At 31.4% G+C, this 23,602-nt stretch overlaps 1 pseudogene; it reads right to left on the reverse strand.

Moving 5' to 3' along the window:
* Window positions 1–8,903: 8,903 nt before the first annotated feature.
* Window positions 8,904–17,900, reverse strand: LOC111301031 (8-hydroxygeraniol dehydrogenase-like; annotated as a pseudogene).
* Between the last annotated feature and the right edge of the window lie 5,702 nt (window positions 17,901–23,602).

Here is a 23,602-nt window from a genome sequence, read left to right on the forward strand (position 1 = left end):
TATTAAAAAAATTCATTATATTTTTTAATTAATAGACATTTGTTCAATTGTAACAAATTTTTTTTTTAAATAAGTGATAAGAAAATCGGTTTTTGAAAATAATATTATAGTTTATTTTTTTATGATAATAAAATTTTTTCATCTTTTAAGATGAGAATCAGATCACTTTTTAAAATAAAGATCTTATTAACCTAGTAATTTAAGATCACTATCACATAAAATTTTAAATTATTATCAAATAAAGTGATGTAATTACATTACCAATACAAATCATTGTAACTTTTTTATTGATTAACTTATACCAAACACTCTCTTAATTTACGAAAATTCTTACTCAATTTAAGATACATTGTTTATTTTACACAAGTATTTAATGATTTTGTTCAAAAATTTATAGGAAATGATACATATTGTTCTATTAATTTTATTTGTCAAATTTAAAAATTTTATTAATAATAAATAAAATAATTTTTCTTAATAATATGGTTATTTTTTACATCTTAAGTTTTTAAAAAACTATTAAAAAAATCACATCTAGTGAAAATTTAAAATTTTCAAAAGTAAGATGTTTCATATTTTTAAAATATAAACAAATTCAATAAAAAAATAAAATACATGATAATTTTTTATTCCATTTATCAAATAAAAAAAAAACTTAATTAATGCTTAAAAACGGACTCTAAAGAAAAAGCCATACCTAAAATAGGGTTTAAAAAACATTTTGATTTCAAAGTACTTATAGACCTTATACTTGCATGTTTTATAATACTATATATTAAAGTTTAAAATTCATGTTATTGTATTATGTAAAATATTATATTTATATTATATTTTATATAAAAATTATATATTACAATTCATATTAACATTAAAAAATAAAATATAATTTTTTAATTTTATTAAACATATTTATATTTTTTAAAAATTTTAAATTATATTATTTTTATATTTTTTATTTATATTATTTTAATATTATATTTTTAAAATTATCGTACAGCTAAAATAGAAAAGGGCAACGTCTACTCAAGTGCGCAATACGGGAGAGAAACCGTTAGATGTGGCGGCCGCAAAATATAGGCCCTTGATGAAAAAAAGTTGTCTAATATGAAAATGACAATTCCAGCAACAATTACAACTTCCCAGCTTAGAAAGAAAAGTAATTATAAGGTGGTGAAAGAACAGTTATTAAAAAGGAAACGAGGATTTTGATAATTATAGAAAATTAAAATTATCTGTCTAAATAAGTAATTTCACTTTTACTATGTTTTGATTAACTCTGATTTTTATTCTATACCTAATTGAGAAAATTTTAAATTAAGTTTTTTCATTAAAATTCATGAAGTTTTTTTTATTAAAAACAATTAAATATAAATTTTTAGTTAAAAAATCTTGTTACGGTATCAAGTTTGTAATTTTTGAATAAATTTTAATATATATATTTTTACATAAATATTTTTAGATAATAAGCTTTATCTTTTAATAATTTTTTTATATATAATTAATTTTTATTAAATTTTATTAATCTATCAATTTAAAATTTTTATTAATCATTTTATTAAAAAAATTTTATGAACGTCACTTAAAAATTTTGATATAAATATTTTTCTACTTAATTATAATTTTTTATAAGAGATAAAGGATGTAGATAATAAAATCCCACTTTATATAACTTTCTAAACCTTAATCATTAAATTAAAATGATGAAGGCACCAACTTGGTTATAGTTAAAATCACAAATCCAACTATTTAACTATAAATGATACGGGTAAGTATTATAAAACCTTTAAAATTTTAGAATATGCTCAAAATTTATCGCCCAAATAGATATCTTATGGTTATTGGCTGGAAAGGTGTTGCGCTCGCTGACTATAATCAACACCCCTTAAAACTGCAAGGATACTCTTTTCTACATACCTGTCTCAGTGTTTCTCCACAAAACACAACACTTTTAACAGTAGAGATTCTCTTCTTATTATTTTGTCTGGTTTTAGTTTTATTTGATGTCGAAGACTTTTTCGGGAAGCAAGAGATCATCCAGTTTTCCCTTGGAAAAGAGAAAGAAAAGATTTTTTGATATTGCTTTTGTAAGCTAAATGCTCGATTGAATGATTGTTATTTGCGAATCAAATGTTTTATTTTATTTAAATCAGAATCAAACGTTCTCGGATGATGTAAGATAAGGAGTTTCTATAACAGAAGAATTAAAGTGAAATACAGGCGTCAGTAAATCTGTTAACACTGATAGGTGTCAAGATCTCACTAAAACACGTCTCTCTGACAGCCATTTTACTTTCGTACATGTATATTTTTTCATTTCCTGACTCCGTTACTCAGAACCATTGGTTTTTAGTGAATATCTTCGAAAAGGCGCATGCATTTCATTTTATTTTTTTCTTTTCTATTTTCATACTTTTTTTTTTTTTTTTTAAGATGTGCATAATTCGATTTTAACTAAATTAATTAATCGAATCAATTTAATTCAATTAATCGATCAATTATTAAATTAATTTTAATTGATTAACGAAAATGATTTTAAATCTTTTTTTATCTTCAGTTAATTCGATTTAAAAATCAAATAAATCAAATTTTAATCAAAATATAATATAATCTTAATAAAAAATAAAAAATACATGAAATGGATTATTTAATTTTATAATTTGTTAGAGTTTTTAACGTAATACTTGAATATTTGAATATTTTATTGAATAATTTTATTTAATTTATTTAAAATATTAAAAATTAAGAGTTTAAAATATAATTTAACTTAAATATATTTATTATTCAGTTAACCAAAAAAATTAACAAAATCAATCGAATTAAATTTGGTCAGTTAATTTTCAAAATTGATAAATTCAATTTGGTTAACAAAAGTAAAAAAAACATAATTCGGTTAATTCGATTTTGAATAATTCATTTTGAAATTAACCGAACTGACCAAATGAACATCCATACACTTTTTTTAGTCATAGTTTTTTTTTTCCCAATTTCCCTCAAAAATCTCTTTTTTTATAATTTTTTTCACTTATACAAATATCTGAAAGGGATTTGATAAAATTTAAATATTCATTTAATTTATAATTATTATTTACTAACGATATAGTCTTAGTTGTTGAAATTTGTGATGCCCTTAATATGAAATTAGAATTATGGAGGAATATATTGGGATCTCAAGATTTTAAATTGAGTAAATCTAAAATTGAATATTTAAAATGCAAGTTTATTAGTCACAAGAAAATGGGTACTAGTGTGATTAAGTTAGATAGTGAGGGAGCACTAAAGAGTAGCTAGTTTCAATATTTGGGATCACTTATTTAGAGTGATACTGAGATAGAAGCAGATATGAAATATAAGATTCAAGTGGGATGGGCGAGATGGTGAAGTACGTGGGTATGTTGTATGATCGCAAAATGCTTTTAAAGTTAAAAGTGAAGTTACATAAAAAAACTGTAAAACTTACATTACTATATGGAATTGAGTGTTGGGCTATTAATAAACAACGTGAGAAAAATTGAACATAGTGGAGAAAAAGATGTTTAAATGAATGCGTGATAAGATTAAAAGAGACAAAATAAAGAATGAAAAGATTCAAGAAAAATTAGGAATAATCCAAATTGAAAAAAAGATGAGAGAGGGTCGTTTGTGATGGTTTGAACATATGAAACGTAAACTTAGCTGTGTATCGGTTAGAAGAATTGAGTCGCTAGATCTAGAAGAGATTAAAACATTTAGAGCTAAACCATAAAAGATATGAATGCACATAATAAAAAATGATATAATAAGTAAGAAATTAGATGAAAAGGTAGTTATTGATATAAATGAGTGGTGCAAGAAGATTTAAACTATAGAAGATTTAAACTAACTTGATTATCTTATTTGATTTTTCATACAACAGATCTCAGAATATAGGATATAAAGCTTAATATGTTGTTATTGCTGTATTTAATTTATAGTTGATGCTGTTGATTTCATGTTGAATTTGGAGTTAAATTAGTTTTGATTTTTTAGAATTCTGGGTAATGGCTTTTTTTTTTTTTAATACTTTTGTCTTATGGATATTTTAGGTGCAAGATGGTATTACATGATTAGATTTGTGATGGTTGTGATTCTTATAGATAAAGATGGTCTCTGTGTGAGGATTTCATTCTTTCAAATCAATGAAAAAATTATGGAAAGTTCTTACGCGAATGAATAAAAAGGCGAGAAGAGATAAGAAAAACTAGGTTAGTAGTTTTCTGGTTGATTTGAATTATGTAAATATTTTTCTTTGCAGAGTTAATTTGTGATTTTGTTATAAATTCAAGTTTGATTTCTTTAATTTAAGGGTTTAGAAATTTTTAATTGCCCAAAATCAAATAAATGCCAGCGAGTCATGCTATATGTGCAAAAACACATGTGATATGTGTAAAATATGACATACCAGCAGCACATTTTAAGAGTTCACGCTATTTAAGAAAATAATAAATTAACATAATTATCAATTATATACAATTGTGAAATTTAAAACTCTAACGTCAATGTATTAGATAATAATTTTTATGTCCATGCACAGTACCATTGATATGCTTTATTTCTTTTGTTGAGATGGGTTAGGTATAATTTTCTGGCTTCTTAATTAATACTCCTTGCCAATTAATTACCAGATAGCAACGAGGGCTCAATGGTTTTATCAATGTTAATTTGTTGAATATAGGGTTTAAAGTGAAGCAGCAAGGTCAGGCAGTTAAGATGGGAAGTGGGCACCCACCCAACAGTGAGTACAACCGACCAAAGAGCAAAGAGATTTAAGGAAAGGCTTAATGTATGCAAGAGAAGAAACGTGGAATGCCGTCAACAGTTCGGTCCAGATAGACAACTACATCACTGATACATGAATACGAATAAACGTGAGAGAGGAACACGTGATTGTCGTAGAGAGAGAGAGAGAGAGAGGGGGATGGCTGGATTCCCGTGAGACCAAACCAGAAAACTGAAAACCCAAAGCTTTATATCTCATAGAATCATATGTAAACACACTCCATTATGGTTTGGTTTGGCCTCTTCCCTCTCAAACGTTACAATATCTCTCACGGGCCTCTCCTTCTCATTTAAACCACTTCTATCTCCTCTTTCTCTCCATTTCCTAATTATTTTTTCTTAGTCTCCAAACTCTTAAATCTTCTACTGAATTTTTCGTTTTGCTATTGATCCATATATATATATATATATATATGACAAGATTTGACAAGGTGACATATTATAAATAAATTTTATTTATTTTATTTTATTTTTTCTAATACATGCTTAAGAAATATTATATGTAAGAATATCAATTTTACTCATGCTCAATAGAGAATTCGATTTTTTATCTGAATGAGGGTGTGGAAGGGTATTATATTATGTGTGTGAGAATGAGTATGTGTATGATTTTAAATTTTTATTAGGTACAAGGATGGGAATGAGTAATATAGCACTCGTCTTAGACTCATACCCTACATATATATATTTATACATATTTAGTATATAAAATTTTTTAAATAATATAAATTATTATTTTAAATTAATATTATTATATTTTTATTAAAAAAATATATTAATATATATTTATAAAATTACCTAAATATACAAGATAAAAATAAAAAAAAAGTTTTTAAAAAAAATTAGTTTTTAGTTTTCTTTTTTAAAGTTATGGATATGAAAATTATCCATACTTATTAAATACCAATGAGGATAGAAGTAGGAATAAATTTAAAATATCCATTAGATATGAGTACGGGGATGTATATATTATAAAAATTTAAAAATAAGGATGAAAAATACTTTACCTTACTCATACCTTACCCATTGACATATCTAATTATATACTTCATTATTTTTTTATATACCGAGAATTAAAAGAAGAAATTGTAAGTGTTAGAATTTGAATTATAAATTTGCTAGTTAATATTTTTTAAAAATATATAATTACGTAAATTAATTGAGTTAAATTTTGTATTTATTTTATATTATTTCATTTAATGTAATTTATATATAATTATATCCAATTATTCTCTATAGTCCCCAAGAAAATAATATGTATTTTTTTAAAATTAATAAAGGCATTCATAATCATTAATTCAAAGAGAGAAACTAAAACTTAGATATGGACGTCCTAAATATACGATAACTACAATATATGATAACTAATTAATTAAACTTATTAAATATCAAATCATTTTATAAAAATAAAAGACTAAAACCAATGATAAATATAACATATGAAACTAAAAATGATCTTATACAATTCCAAGTTATTCATCAAAATAAACCTGTCCCCGACTCGACCCGATATTATATAAAATTTTTTTTAATTAATTATTTAATTTTTTATTAGATATATATTTATATAATGATATTTTTAAATATTTATATTTAAAAAATAATATTTTATATTTAAAAAATAATATTTTTTATTAAAAAAATAATATTTTATTAATTTCGGGTCGGATCGGGTACGATTTACATTATGTCATGTTCGGATATGAAAAATCAAAAAATTTTTTGGATAGGATCGGGTTTGGATGAGCAAAATTCATCCTGAATTCGATCCGATGTCAACTCTAAGTATGAGCAGACTGATGCACTTACTCCATACATAAAGAAAAAAAAAATTAAAATTAAATTCTTACATACAGGACATGGATCTAGATAAGATGATATCTTTAGAAGTTTTCATTTCATTCACAGTACAGAATTTGTTGATGCATGAAATGTTTGATACATTCACAACAAAGTATTATTTGTTTTGGGAGCTTGGCAGATTGTTTTTGCGATTTTATTTTATTTTTTTGAAGAAAAATACCTTGATAAATAAAAGATAAATCCTTATTTATGAGCAACAATTCAATCTTTCATTATTAATGACGTGAAATCTTTTTTTCCCTGGACAAAAGTCAGTTGTAATTAATTATTAACAACTTTATTCTAACTTATAGCCTGCTAGAGAGCTGCATGCTCGACACTCCCATACACGAAAGGGCAAATGAATGAAAAAATTTGGTCCAGGGTACGTTAGAAAAAAAAAAAAAAGTTTCTTAATTGAATAAAGTCAGGAGGGGAGGTAAATCAGCACTTCAATGCTTGTCAGTTACTCAATCTGTATTTTGGGGTTACTTAGCAACAAAAATATTACAGTGTACTCGGTTGCACCAAGCCCACAGATATGGGTCAAATGTTATGTCCCAATCAAATCTGACCCCCAACGTCAGATTAACTGGTGGTCCAAAAATCACACCAAACAATTTGTTAATGATTTTATTAGTAGATAGTGTAAGGGTTAAATAATATTCAGCCCTTGAAGTTTATAATTTTTATCCGATTAGTACATAAAGAATTCTATTACTATATTGATATATGAACTTTCATCCTGTTATGACATTGGTACCTGCGATTGATGACGTTATTAGTTAATTTTGTTAACATGATATCAATATTGAATAAGATGTTGACATGTATTTAGAATTTTTTTAAAAATAATTTAAAATTTATTAGAATTCTTTAATTTTTTTGAATTTTTTAAAAATTTTATAATTTATAAAAAATTTCTTAAATTAAAAATTTTTTTTGGACATTTTTAAAATTTTTAAATTTTTTTGAATTTTAAAAAATCTTTTCAAATTTTTTAATTTTTTATATTTTTAAAATTTTTTGGATTTTCTAAAATTTTTTTCAAATTATTTTTGAATTTTAATTTTTTTTAAAATTTTTAGAATTTCTTAAAATTTCTTTGAAATTTTAGATTTTTTAAACTTTTTATTTTTTTTGAATTTTTAATTTTTTAAGAATTTTTTAGAAAACTTTTTAATAAGATGTGATATTAATGATGTAGTACTAATTAAAATTTTTTATACATATTAGCATCTTATTAAATATTTATTTTAGTTAATAAAATTGATTAATTATATTAGTTTGATGTATCAACGTGATAACAAATTAAAATTCAGATATCAATATTGTAGTATAATTTTTTAGATATTAATATGACACAAATTATAAAATTTAGGAATCAAATATATATTTAACTTATAGTGTAATGCTTAAAAATTTTATTAACAAATGTTTTTAAAATTATTATATAAAATAATAGTTTCGTTCAATGTATTAAAAAATATTAATAGAATACAAAATATTTAGCCTAAATAGAAATTAAAAAGATTTTTAGTGCTACAAGCATTAATTAATTAATTTTTTGGGTGAAACAAGCATTAATTAATTAAAAAATAAAATTGGCAATAATGAGTGTTGTCGGGTGGTACAATCTGCTATTGCACGAACTGCGTCGCGGTTCTAATACCTGTCTTTCTCGATAAAACCACTCCCCAGTTGTACGGGTGAGCCTGCTCGCTCCCTCTATCTGCTTTGTGGAGCTGACATTGGGAGGGTGGTTTTGTCATTTCGCCTTTAGTTGCCTAATGAAGTGTGAAGTCGCTCTCATAAATCCACGAGTCTCGAAATTTGACATTTTGGGGTGACCGCTTTAATGCGATCTCTTGCGATGTGATCCCATGAGATCCAATTGGTTTTTAACCGCTCGATATGGCTGTGTAATGAAGGGTCAATAGAATTTTTTTTTTTGGATTTTTAAAATTATTATTTATGTATTTAATTATTTTTATTATATTGTTAAAGTAAAAAATAGGAAAAGACTTTTTAATTTCAAACATAATTAAGAAAAATAATACTAAAAACGGAAATTGAAAAACATAATTTGAAGTTATTAAATTTTAATAAAATAATAATTTATTTTATATTTATTATTTTTAAAATAAAATTATGCTTAATATAATTTTAAATTATTTTAATTAAATATTTTGGATTATTCAAATTTGAATTAATTTAAATTTAAATTAATTTTAATTCCAATAATTTAAATTCCAACAAAGTCCATTTCAAGCTATTCTCGCTTGCTTCTTCTTTTTGTTAGGAGAGGTATTGATTGCTGTGAGCCTTTGACCTTGGCTCCTATGGCCTTGGCAAATTTCACTGCCCAATGGCCGAACCCATCGGGGCCAACCACACCATCATGCAAACCAGGCTTATCTAGTCCATAATATCTCAGTGGACCATAAACTGGATCCCAGCGCAGAGAAGGGAAGCGGCAACATCAAGATGTAGAATGTCCAGAATTCGGATAATGAAGTGTTTCATCAGCAAACACGGTGTTGGAGTAGCCGCCGTAGTTAATGGTTCAATCGTAGTACTGTCCTGCATTTATATATATATATATATATATATAGAGAGAGAGAGAGAGAGAGAGAGAGAGAGAGAGAGGTTAATATCATTTGTGGGCAGTACTCAAGATTGTTGGCACAGTTGTCACAGGCACAATCCAACCAAGCATCCAACTTTACTCTGTCTCCAACTTTGAACTTCGACACCTTGCTTCCAATCTCTGTCACTTCGCCAACGATCTCATGCCTGCATCCAGAAACGTTCACCACTTTTTTTCTGTGCTTTTTCTTTTAGACGCAATTTGGATTAGTAGTTGTGGGTTTACATATATATTATCGTTAATTGATCAATACTTCAAATCTATGAGATAAGTTATACTTCAATGGATATGGCTAACCTGGCTATCACTCTCCCGGCCACTTCCTCAATATTCTCATGTGAACAAAAAAAAATCATGTAGCATTCAATTTTATGTTCCTGCGCTCATTATTCGTTGACTGTTTAAAGTATACCATAGCAAAGTCTGGCTAAGCAAACGATATTCAATCACATAACTATCCAAAATGTCCAAGCATTTTAAAGCCAAGGGTCATTGTAGCAGTTTAAGCAAGGCTGAACAGAGCCGATTGGTCTTCAACTTCAAAGCTTGGCAGCAGCCAAGGAGTTTCCAATGTCAATTATAAATCTGTATCTAACATCACCTTTGCCAAGTCTCTCCATCGCTTTGTTCACATAATCCATCGAAATAACTTCGATGTCTTCTTTTATGCTGTGTTTTGCAGCAAAATCAATCGTCTCTTTTGTCTCCTTCATTCCTCCAATGCCACTCCCTGCCATTGTCTTCCTTCTAGTTTTTTCACAACACATAAATTACTTGTCTTGTTTAGTCTTGAAATCGGACTTAATTTGTAAAGGTTAATGTTTTTGATGTTTTATGCTTACTTTTAGGCTCGAAATCTGACTTAATTTGTAAAGGCTAATGTTTTTGATGTTTTATGCTTACCTACGATGAAAGAAAAGACAGGTAACTCAAGTGGCTCGTAGGATGCGCCCAACATAATATGTTTTCCATTGGATTTTAGAAGATCAAGCAGTGGCATAATTGGATGAACTGCGGAGACTGTGTCTATGATTCCATCAAAAGTGCCCTTGGCTTTTCAGTGTTCAATAAAAGAGCATTCCAAGTTTTGATGATTTTATGAGAGACAAATGGCTTCATATCAGTCTCATAACCTGAGGCCTAAATATTGTCACGCTCACTTTGACATTATCATGACAAAACCACCAATTTTGGTGGCTGAATAATAATAGTAATACCTACTTACATAAACAAGAAAAAGATATGTAATGCTATAACACCGATCTGGATTTGGCACGTTAGTCAGAATTTCTTCTTAATTATAATGTATGAATAAAACCACCAAAATTTTTATCAGTTCACTGAAAAGAGACATTAATGCATTGAAATTTGAAGATATAATGGGATTTATCCCAAAGATGAACGGGAATAGGAAGGTGGGAATTTTGCTATTTCGTGGGTTCTCATTGAGTTTGACAGATCCTACTGGTCCAGAAAAAAAGGTTGTTCTACTTTGAGAGTAAAGAAGATTGAAATATTATAAATGAAGAAAAAAAATGAAAACTTTCAAATGCAGTTCAAAATTCCCTATCAGGTTGAAGCTTTAGTTATTAGTATGAGTATTCCTTTTTAGGATTTTTCTTTCTTTTTTTCCTTATCAATTCCACTGATGATATCCATTCTGTAAGTAAAAAAAAAAGGGTTAGAATTAGTTTGGTTGGTTTTTCTTTTTTGGATATAAGGATTCTTAGTCATTCATTCATTGAATAAATCGTTTGAGTCATCAGTAACAAGACTATGAAGAAAAGAGGGAACCTCTTCTAGCCATAACCTATCCTCATTAACCCTACCCCATGCTTATCTAACTGATGTGCTGCACCATTAGCATTTCTTCTTGTGTGCATAATGAAACCTCTTGAAACCATCGACTTTTATCTCTTGCTTCCTCTATGATATGACCAACAGGCGACAAAGCTGGTTCCCATGATTGTAGTTTCTTCACTATACATAACGCATCACCCTCAAAAACCATAGCTTGAAAACTCATCTCATGAGCAAAATCCATTGCCTTGACTGCTGCACTGGCTTCAACTACAAACGGGTTATTGACATTTTCCAGCTTTGCAGAGCATGCACCCATAACTCTCCTCGTAGCATCTCGAATGATAACCCCTATACCACTTTTTCTTTGTTCTCTGCATAGCGGCCCATCAAAGTTAGCTTTGAAACACAAATAATTTGGTGGTTGCCAATGATGGATTTCATTATTTGGCTCTCTTTTTGATCGCTCCAACACCTGGTTGTATTCACTGATATAACGACGAATAAATTCACACGTTTGGGACACTACCACCTTTTCCTCCTCGTGAAGCTCATTGTTTCTGCCAGACCAGATTACCCAGCTTGTAACAGCTAGCTGTTGGAGTTGTTCTGCGTTTAGTTTTTCGATCAGTTGCACAATCCCTCCAAACCCATCTTCATCATCAATTTGATCCCATGGAAACTGTAGAGATCTCCACACCTCCCTTGCTACTGCACACCCCCTCAACGCATGCTCCACTGTTTCTCCTTGTTGCTCTCATCTGAAGCAGATAGGGTCCACCTGCATATGTTTGTCGATGAAGGTTCTGCACTTCTGCTTAACTGGTAAAAACCCATGACTTACTTTCCACATAAAAACCTTGATCTTGTTTGGTACGTCTACAGTCCACACCTTTCTCCATAACCCCTGATTAGTAATGTTATTATGACCCAGTCTCCTTTACGTAACAGCTTGTATCCAGACTTAACAGTGTGCACTCCTCTATTTTCATAATACTAGACCTGCACATCAGAGTCGCTCCTCTTACTCAGGGGCAATGTACTGATCAACATAGCTTCTTCATCATTAAACCTGGTCTTGAGAAGCTCAAAGTTCCACTGCTTTGTTTGGCTGTCAATAAGCTCACATACCTTTTCTTCCTCATCTGATTTACCTAAGGGCGAAGCTGGCACAAAACCCTGTGTAAATGGCAACCACCTATGCTTCCATATTTTTATCTGTTGTCCATCACCTACTCTCCCCCGAACCCCTTGTTGCAAACAGTTCTTGACTTCCAAATGCTTCTCCATATTAAAGAGGGATTACTTCCCAAACCTGACTCTAAGAAATTACCATCAGGGAAATATCTTGCTTTTAATACCTTTAAGCCATTGTTTCACGGTTTTTCAGTAGTCTACACCCCTGTTTTGCCAATAGAGCTACATTGAATTTTTGCGTCTCTCTGAAACCCATACCTCCCTCATATTTTGGTGTACACATGCGATCCCAACTCATCCAATGAATACCCCTTTTTTTCCTTGCAATGCTGCCACCAGAAATTACTTATAGTGCTATCAATTTCACTACAAAAAGTTTTTGGTAACCTGAAGCAACTCATTGTATAAGTTGGTATAGCTTGTACCACTGCTTTTAAGAACACCTACTTACCACCCAGAGATAATAGCTGGCTACTCCAACCTTCCATTCTTGCTCTTATTCGATCTTTTAACTTTCGAAAGGCTCTCTTCCTGTTCCTACATACCATGGAAGGCAATCCTAAGTATTTTTCCGGATTTGAGGTAACTTGGACACCAAAAATGTTCTTGATTTCATCCCTCCTTTCCTCCATTGCATTGCTATTGAAAAACACTGCCGATTTGTCGAAGTTAATGCATTGGCCTGAGCTTTCTTCATATCTCCTTAGCATGTGCCTCACCACTTCACTTTCGCTGCTACTTGTTTTAGCAAATGAGTAACTCAGGACCATTCTTACTTGCTTGCAAACCATGTAGCAGACCATCTCTTAGAGCTTTCGATAAAAGAGCTGATAGTCCTTCAGTGCAAATAAAAAATAGGTAAACGGAGAGTGGATCCCCTTGTCGAAGCCCTCTCTCAGGATGAAAAACATCAGTAGTACAACCATTTACCACCACAGAATAGGAAACAGAAGTTACACAGCTCATTACAATATCAACCCATTTATTATGAAATCCCAGTTTAGATATCATTGCCCTCAGAAAATTTCACTCTACTCTATCATAAACCTTGCTCGTATCAAGTTTTAGCGCATAAAAACTATCCTTCCCTTTCTTTTTCCTTTTTAAAGTATGCAACATTTCATAGGCTACAACGACATTATCAGTAATCAACCTATCTGGTACAAATGCACTCTGCCTCTCACTGATGCATACAGGAGGAACATTTTTAAGCCCATTTACTTAGACTTTTGCCATGATTTTATAGATAACATTTCCAAGACTAATAGGACAATACTGTGCTACTAATTTGGGATTTTTAACCTTTGGAATAAGAACTATATGGATCTGATTTATACTAGCTATATTCCCCACACCATTTAAGCAATCTATGCAGAATTTCATAACATCATAACCAAGAATATGCCAAAATTTTTGAAAAAATAATGCAGGTTTACCATCAGGTCCAGGGAATTTGTTAGGATGAATTTGTTTGATGGCAATAGAGATCTCCTCAGCCTTAAAATGTGCAAGAAGCAAGTTATTCATCTCATCCCAAAGGCTAGGTTTAATCGCCTCAAGGATGTCTTCAAAATGACTGGTTCTATTGGATTCAAACAATTTTTTGAAGTAGCCAGCAACTATTTCCTGTATCTTTTCTTCATCCTCACACCATTAATCTTTTTCATTCATCACACCCTCTAACCAATTATTCCTCCTTCTTTGGGATGCTTGAGCGTGAAAAAATGCAGTATTCTTATCCCCATCCTTTAGCCAATTAACCCTTGCCCTTTGCTTCCAAAAAATTTCCTCCTTTTCCAATAAATCATTCAGTTCATCTTTTAGAATTCTTCCCTTCTCCAGATTTTCATCATTTGGTGCTGCATACTGACACCCTTGGAGTTCTTGTTTTAGTATTTCAATTCGGCTCCTTATCTCTATAAAGTTCACATTTGCCCATTTCATCAACCTGCTTCCTGCTCGCGTTATCTTCTCGGTCAATTGCCTTTCCCCTTCCTCATTCCATACACTCTCCACAATCTGTTTGCACCCTTGTTCCTTAACCCACATAACTTCAAAATGAAATCCGTTTTTCACTTTTCTTTTGTTGGTTCTCTTCTCTGTGTGGACAAGTATTGGTGAATGATCAGATATCGGGGCTATTAGATGTGATACTTCATGCAAAGGAAATATCTCACACCAACTTACAGTTGCAATACGTTGGTCCAACCTCTCACGAACATTAGGTGCTGCCGTTCGTCCTCTTTCCCAGGTAAACCGGTTTCCTACAAAACCCAGATCACTTAAGCCACAGTCCTCCAGCGCCTTTCGAAACTCCACCATATGACTTTCTCACCTTTCACACTTTTCTAACTTCTAGTAGCTCCAGAGGATTTCGTTAAAATCTCTCATATATAACCATGGCTTATCATTTTGTACAGCTAAGTGCCTCATGAGCTCTCATGATTCCTTCCATTTTCTCGTATCTGGTTCTCCATAGAAACCTGTTAGCCTCCAGATTTTAGCTCCCAAACCCTGGTCAACCTCCAAATCAATATGACGTTTTGAATAACTCAGTAGTTTCAGTTTGATATCCATACGCCAAAGCATAGCTATTCCTCCACTTTTTACTTCTGAGCTCACCCCAAAACATGACGTCATTCCAAACTGCCTTCGTACTCTGTCAAGCTTTTTCACATGTAGTTTCGTTTCACTCAGAAAAATCGCATGGGAATCTTCCTTTTGTATTAGCTCTCGCAGAGCTCTAACTGCCCGCGTGTTCCCAAGCCCATGGCAGTTTCAGGCTAAGCATCTCATGGTTCTTAGCGGGCCTGAATTTCAGTCTCCGCCGTTATAGGGTCTTGTACATCCCCATTCCTAGTCTTTTAAACTAAATTTCCACCCTCCACACTGTCATTATCCTGTTGTAACTGTTCTTGTTTCCTCTTTCCCAGCCCCTGTAAGATTCCTGTTTATTCCTTCCCCCCAATTCGTGCCAACTTCTCCCATCTTTGTTTCTTCCTTTTTGGTCATGGCCCATTACCTCTATTTCTTCTAACTTTTCTGAAGATCCAATTTTATTCTACACTTTCGGTCCTGCTATTTCAGAGAAAAGCTTTCCCGTGGCCACCTCCGAATTCGCTTCCACGTCACACCCTTCTAATTGCATTCGCCTGGTTCCTGTATTCCCTCATTCTTTAGGCCCCACTATATTGGTCTTCATGCAAAATACGTTACTCCTTTCCCCTCCATTAATGCCCTCTTTAATATTATTGGCCAGTTTCCCTAAAATCTCGCCTCCTTGATACTGCCCCTCCATTGTTACGATTCGGTCTTGCTGAAATTCTTTTTTTTTCCATATGAGCTTTCACCTTCGAAATTCCCTCCTGTTTCCATGTTTAGCTTCCTGTGTACCGAACCACCATTGCCATGGCGTCAACCCCTTGTGTTTCCGACTAATGAACGTGTGTGCGCTGTAGAGTGCCCCATCTTACCATCAATCTTTCTATGAGTTTTGGAGCCATGAATCAAGGACGTATACCCCGTAGGACCTTTCTTCATTGGAGATACTCTCATCCAATCTCCATATGGCCTCTCCTTTCTTCCCAGTTCCTCTTCATCATCATTAAAATTACATTCATTCTCACAGTGCCCAAGGATCCCACAAACATAACAGAAAACTGTGAGCCTTTCATAACGCAACCTGCCACATATATCCCCCCTCCCTTTCATGCCCGCCATCATAATAAATCTTCTGAGGGGTTTCGTAAAATCAACCTCTATTCTTATTCGCAGGAAGCTACCACCAACATGCCTTCCTATGTCATTATCTATTCCTCTGTATATTCCAAGTTTCCCACCTATTCGTTCCGCAACTCCCTCATTCATCATATTCAAAGTTAAATCACACACAAGAACCCAAAAACTTGCCCTCATGAAGACGTATTCTGACAACCTCAGATTTCTATCATGGTCGAGGAAAAGCACCAAATTTTTGTTAAAAGACCATGAAGATCCATCGATTGCCCTCTGTTTGTCCTTTTTTGTTGCAAACTTAAACAAGAACGTATTTATGTCTAATACACTTACATTCACATCCTTCGACAGCCTCCAAATTACTCTGAGAGTACTGATCATTGCATCCTTATTAAATGCCCGAGTTGTAAGCAATTTTCCCACAAGCCACTTCTGACTCTCCACTACATCCTCTATGTCTTGAATCCTTTCCTTCCTCTGTTAAGACTAGATTTCGCCATAATTTCTACAACTCTCCCTCATGCTCCATGTATTCATAAACTTAAACCCCTAACAACATTAGCTGGTAAATCACTGAAACTTAAAAAACTACCCGAACCCTCAAGATCAGTCAAAACAAGACAAGACCTAAGGAGTAAAACCTTGCAGAGACAAGACACCTAACTACTCCCACAGAGAAACCTCTGAGGAGACTTTTCAAACTTTTAAACAAAATTTTTTAATTAGTTTGGTTGGTTGAATACAAGGAAATAATGTAACTCCAATTTCAAGTAGTTATGATTTGCTAAGATAGCTACCATGTACAAGGAGCAGGTTTCATGGAGTTTTCTTGGTCTTGAGTCTGATTATTGATTACCAATCAATTTAAAATTTTGCCAAGTAAAAAACTATTGTTAAAAGACAAGAAAAATTCAATCCGTTTGGGAAGAAAACAAGAAATAAAAAAAAGAAAAAAATTTTAAATTTAATGATTAAACTATAACATAAAAATTTATATTTGCTACAGTATCAATATATATAAATTTTATAAATAATATGATGTTATTTTATTAATGAATAAATAAAAATTTTTATAATTTTTTAAAATAAATGCACAAAGACTTGATTTATAAAAAAATTTTTATTAATAATATGACATCATATGATTTATTGATATTATATAAAATCTAAATATAAACTCAATAAAGAAAACATATATTGTTATTACGTGAATCATCCAAACTATATATTATCAAAAGAAAAGACAATTCAAGATTAATATTAATTAGAGGAGAATCAAGAATGAGATGGTAAAAGATGGATGGTCTCACCCAGGAACCATAGGGTAGATGGAGAAGCCCCATTCATTCTTAATGATATGAAGCTCATAATGGCATATTCGACAAAACAACACCTTAAACCTCACATCTTCTTCACCAGTAGCCATGCACTGACCAGTTAAATACAATACAAAAACATTATCACATTTATAAGGAATTACCTCTATGAGCTTTAGCCCCCTCCCTTGAAATTAAACTTAGCCAAATGTTAATGAAAGAAAATTACAAAGAATTAAAGCCGATCTCACTGATTAAAATCATGTAAAAATCCTCAAAATAATGCATGGAACAGAAAGTTCAGAGAGAGAGACGTAAGCATGCACGTAAAACCAAAAGTACTAAGAAAAATTGAGAAAATTCAGCTTCTGGAGATGTTGAAAGTAGAGGGGTGACCAGATGTGTCCCTAGCAGCCCAGCCAAAGATCTTAACAGGGTGCTCTTCTTCTGGTGATTTTGCCATTTTAGACCCAAAGTGCATGCGGCGGCAATGAGAAAATATTAGAAACAAGATCAAGTGCCTTAGTGCCTTTGTTAAGCTTTTATAGCCTGACATGACATGTGAGCTCGTTGCTACCTAAAAATGATTAAGACTCCAATTTTACAAACCTGATTATTCCTATTGCTCAATTTCCTTATTTAAAATCAACTACTCAATCATATAGTCATTGCAGAAAAAAATTCATTTGAAAAAAAAAAAAAAAGGAAATACAATCATCATATTGTTAATTTTTGATTATTTGAATTTATATTCTTTAAATATAGCATTTTTTTTGTCAAATTGGATATTTATCTTGTAATTTTTATAAAAATAAAAAACAAATCAATAAAGTGGTAATTACACAGAATCTTAGAAAATGAAAATAAAAATTAAGTTGTTATCTCTAGTTTTACCATATTATTTTGGAAATAGAAAATGAATCAACTCTAATTCAATTTTATCGAACTTCTCTGAGTGGATAGATTCTCTTCGTTTCGATTCTACTAATCAAAATATATAAAAATCACAACAAAACAATTAATTAAAGCGTAGTGATGACAAATTCTTCTCCGAAGCAATTTAATTATTATTGAGTATATATTTATCCAAACAATTATTATTGAGTATGTATATATTACAAACTTCGCTTTCAGATCCAAGTGTTCAACCTATTCTTTCTTTGAAACAATGGGGAAATTACAAATTGGGGTGGTTAAAAAATTAACATTCCGTAAATGGTTGTTTTCTCTAGAAATAATTAATTAAATAAAGTATTTAATTTAAAAATAATTAATTGATATTTAATTATTATATTTTTTATAAAGACAATTACAACTTTAAAAAAATAAAAAATTATAAATACTTAAATTTAAATCTTAAATTTATTAGATAATAGTGTTATATTTAACCTCATAGCTTGCTCGTGCAAAAACCAAACTCATGCCAACTGTATACTCATTCTCAGTTGGCACATGGTACTTTCTAATTAAACCTTTTTTTTTTTTAATTCTGATTTTTAAACTCCTCTGTATTAATCCAAGTCTTTTCTCAAAAGAGTGAACATTGGACATGTTGTATTCAGATATTTAGAAGTGAATGTGACCTTTTACGCTTCATGAAACGAAGTATGATTGAGTTGATAAAAATTAAATATTTTATTTGTAAAATTTAATTTTTGTATGAGCAATTTATAATTTTAATATAAATTTTCGACATACTACATTCTTTAACCTGTAAGTGAAAGAACTTTCATTTATCTAATATTTTTTTAACAAACAAAAAGCAACATGATGAGTGGTTATGATGTGATACCAATAAATTATATAACAAAACACTTAAGAAAAGACCAGAAAAAAATTGTAGATCTATCTGTATATGCTGATACGAAATTTTAATGACATGTTAAATTTATACATGATGTGGTAATTAAGATGTGTAATGTAATGATTTTCCGGTAACCTTGAGAAATTAAAAAAGACATTCCAACTTGTAGAATAGGTACTTTCACAAATTTAACTTACTTTGATTTAAATATTCCTTAATTTTTGGCTTTTGTTCAAAGATCGTTTTGTGATATATATATATATATATATATATATATATTAAACTGGTTTTTCTGGAGTGTTTTGGGGTAATTTTTTTAATTGACTATGCCTGGGACTGCTCTATCTAGTTTGGAAAAAAGGGTGGTCTATTTGCAATTGGGAAACTTGATAGTTGCCAACATCAAAGAATTCAAAGAAAGGACCGATAAATATTTCCTTATCTAACTGTGCATTTTAGCTATAATCAGGCTTGAATCAAAATTCACTAGCAACGCCTATGATCATTACAACCTGAAAGAATATAAACTAGCTATCTTCTATTTGTACATGACAAATTGATTAAACTGAAGGTCCTTCTAATCGAATATAGTCATACATAACTGCTGCATATGAGCTTTGATGTCTTGTCTGAGTTAGAAAGATTGTGTTGTCCCCTTTCTTAATTCTATTACCAGGTACATCAATGCTGTACAATCTATACAATCCATGAATTCCATGCCGTGCTACAGCATTATCGTAACCTATTCTCCTCGTTGTAAAATAAGGTCGAACATCCTCTGGATTGTTGAATCGAACCTATGATTGCATTGGATAAGGATTCATCAGAAACGAAGTGTAAAGATTACCCCTGATAAACGATGGCTGAGGATGTGAATTGAGATTTATACCTGTATTTCAGCATAAGAAGCTGCTGCCAAGGCCAATTGGAGAGTATAATGTCCTGTCTCGTTCACATCTTCGAGATTAAATTTAATTTGCCATGTGGTTGGCCGGTTTGCGCCGTTCCCTATATTCCTGTAATTGAAAATATTAGCACCATGAAAAATATACAAGGATCTTCAGGAATTAGAGAGTTGAAACGGGCACCTGACAACATGAGCAAAGAACCAATCCCGAGAATATTTACTAGCCCCCACAGTATAGACCAGATCACCGTGACGATGAATATCTGAGTAGCGTTCCCACAATCCGTATTGTCTATATCTGTTCATTTGTAAAACATAATTTTAAGTTAATGAAATCTGCGTTGAAATCTTTAAACAGAAAGGTGGTGATCATGTAGTTAGACAGAGCTTACTTGTCCGCGTCATCGAGGCACAATGAGTTCACAAATGTTGGGTACGGTTCCGGTATGAAGAACTCGGCAGCTGTCCGGTCAGGAATCCCGATTTCCCACAATGTGGGGCCATTTCTTGGAGGATCATATATAAGAGAACCCAAGTTGATCTTGTTTCCTGCATTCAGAAATTGTTAATGGATCTCCAATGAAATCTAGTTGAAATGGGTCCGAAGTACAATCATTTGGAGATTAATTTTACCTGGTTGGATAGTGACGTTGAGATCTAATCTGTAGTCTCCAATGAAACCATGGACCCATGCATACAAATTATACTCCCCGGGTCGAACATTTTTTATATGGAAAGAGCCTTTCTTGTCAGTTTGAGTCCAGAATTGATAGCCCTGGAAATAGAAAAAAAGATGACAAAAATCAGTGTCTTAGTCTCTCGTTACACTTGAATCTTGATATGTGTCTATAAATAAGATGCAAAACCTTTCCATCTTTTTGCCATGATCCTGCATCTCCAGGCGGTGCCAACCCCACAAAGGCAGATTGCGCCTGCACTAATTCCTTATGGATGAATCTGATCGAATCGAGAAATTTAAAGATAAGCTTATTCAAATATGTACTAAATTAATTGGATGAAGATGATAAAACACAAGAAAGGAAGGGCCATCAATTTAGCTAAACAAACACCGTTCTCCCACTAGTAATTGGCCGCTAACTTCTCCTCGTTGTTCAGCATGAGGAAAATCTTCTGATCGAGTGAAATTGTACGGCCAGCTTTTAATTTCCTCACTCAACTAATGGTACACAAAAAAAAAAAAAAAATGTTAATTGAGTTAATTGATTAATAATCGATACTATAATTTAAGATGTTAAGAAAAAAATTACCTGAGTGAGTTAGCAATAAATTTAATAATTTTAAACACAATACAAAAAAAAAAAAACACAATTTTTAAAATTTTAACAAACCACTTACATAGATTTGATGAAAGCAAAATGAAAATCTGTAAACAAAAATCTGTTTTATATTTAAAATCTATTATAAAAATCTGTTTTATATTTGATATATTGATCCGAATTATATCTTAATAATTTTTCCATTTTACACATATATCATATAAAATAATTACAAAATGAATACTCGAATGGCCACTGGCAGTTAACAAACCTGTCTTTTAGCGTCATTCCAAAGTGTCTTGCGATAATCATCTTCGGAAGAAGCGGAATTAAGATAGATAAAAACAGGACCAAAAACCTTTTTCCAATGCTCTCCTTTCTTATATGTTGTGTCTATATCTTTCCCGGTATAATGAGTAGTAACAAACATCTAGATCATGGAAAGAATCAAATTTTAAACAAAAATTTCAAGTTGAATGGAAGATCACATGTACATAGGTTTGTGTTGGCTTATAAATAAATAGACTTACGGAGAGAGCAGTGGAACGAGGATGAGAAGTGAGGCCCTGCTTGTGTGGGCCACCAATTCGGAACTCATCGCTTGGGGTGATTATCCAGAAACCAACGGCATCATCATCGGATATCCACCCATGAAGCTTGTTATCTTTGTTCTCAGTAGAATATTGGTACTTGTCCTCAATCTGCGCCCCCAACAAACAATTATGACGGGACTTATAGTAGTATACTCTAGAGCACAGAGATACAGACCAAAAGAAATCATCGACTGTTCATGTATAAAATTAATTAATGCGATGCGTGGTCGAATATTTAGAATAGAACTTTAGTTTAGTGTATACTTCTCCTCTAAGTTGTGGATCTAATGGATTGGTCAATATCATAGCTTCTCTGTAGGCAAGAGTCTGATAACCTCGATCTCCTGCACTAGGCATTATCCTTTGTCTGGTGTCTGACAACGCCATGAATCGAAACCTGATTGAAAATGTCACAGAAACATTGAAAATTGAAATTAATTTTCGTCACTGTTTAGGCAAAAATGAATTCTATATAGTTATCTATCAAGGGTTCATCTTTGTTTTACTTCTCTTCCTTGAGTTTGAAAGCAATCCTTATGTGGTTCATATGAGCATCCGGAAATTCTTCCTGGCGCTCGAAAATACCATACATGTAGAGCCCTGGAACGCCTCGCCGGACAATGAACCTGGAAGATTAATTTCAAAAATAAGCACAAGTTAAGGCCGGCCATCAAAATTGTTCTTTTTTTTTTTATAACAATTGCATACCTTTTGTCAATGTTTAAGGGAACTGAATTGCCATGGTCTGCCGTAAAATTCCATGTTTTGGTAAAGGAAAGCTCTACTAAGTCATCAGTTCGTGTTATGACCTTGACATGTTTTGTTTCTATTCTACAGAAGCATGCAAGCAAACACTGGTGTCAATTAAACAAATGATATTCATGAAATCATTAATGTAAAAGGCTGAAGATCTTACTTGTCAACACCATGATCCCATACAATGTCCCAGTACCTAGAATATATTCCATTTTTTTATCCCAAAAAAAAAAAAGCAAGCAAAGGAGAACATGGTTTTTCCAAAAATTGGAAAGTTGAAAAACAAAAAGAAATTAAGGAAAAAAACAAAAAAAACAAAAGGAAGAAGAGAATTTTGCAGACTAGTTGATTAAAAAGTGCATACCCTTTGTTGTGGTTGTGGTTTCTACTTTCAAGCACATTATCAAGTCCCTTATATTTTATTCCTGTCAAATAACCAGATGGATTCTCCATAGTGACTTCAACAAGTCCATTATCAATAACCACCTGAAAAAGTTCATTTGATAATATACTATGATATGAACAATAAAACAAGAAAGACTAAACAAAAATTCATATTTTTATGTCAAAAATTTTCCACTTTCTTGCAATAAAGCAAATTGAATTAATTTTCTTTTCTGTTACCATTGACATATACCGAGCTTAGAACCTTGTAAGAGGGGGAATGTGATCTTACTTTCTGATCACTTGTTTGCAACCTGCAGACTTCATGAGGGTCACTGTCTCCACCCTCTAGAATTTTTCTGCAATTCAAACATCCAAGAGTATGTGTTCATATTTGTCCATGAAAACAAGTAGAAAGAGTACCCAAAGCTTGATGCTCCAAGCAATGAGTAGTAGAGAAAAAAATTGCTGACCTAATTTGGGCATGTAAACAATTTTGAAGAAAGAAAAAACAAAAATACATAAATAGAATACCAACATTCTTCAA

Source organism: Durio zibethinus, chromosome 18 (assembly GCF_047325235.1).
Source record: "Durio zibethinus cultivar Kanyao isolate XHJ-2024 chromosome 18, ASM4732523v1, whole genome shotgun sequence".
In the NCBI taxonomy this organism is placed as follows: Eukaryota; Viridiplantae; Streptophyta; class Magnoliopsida; order Malvales; family Malvaceae; genus Durio; species Durio zibethinus.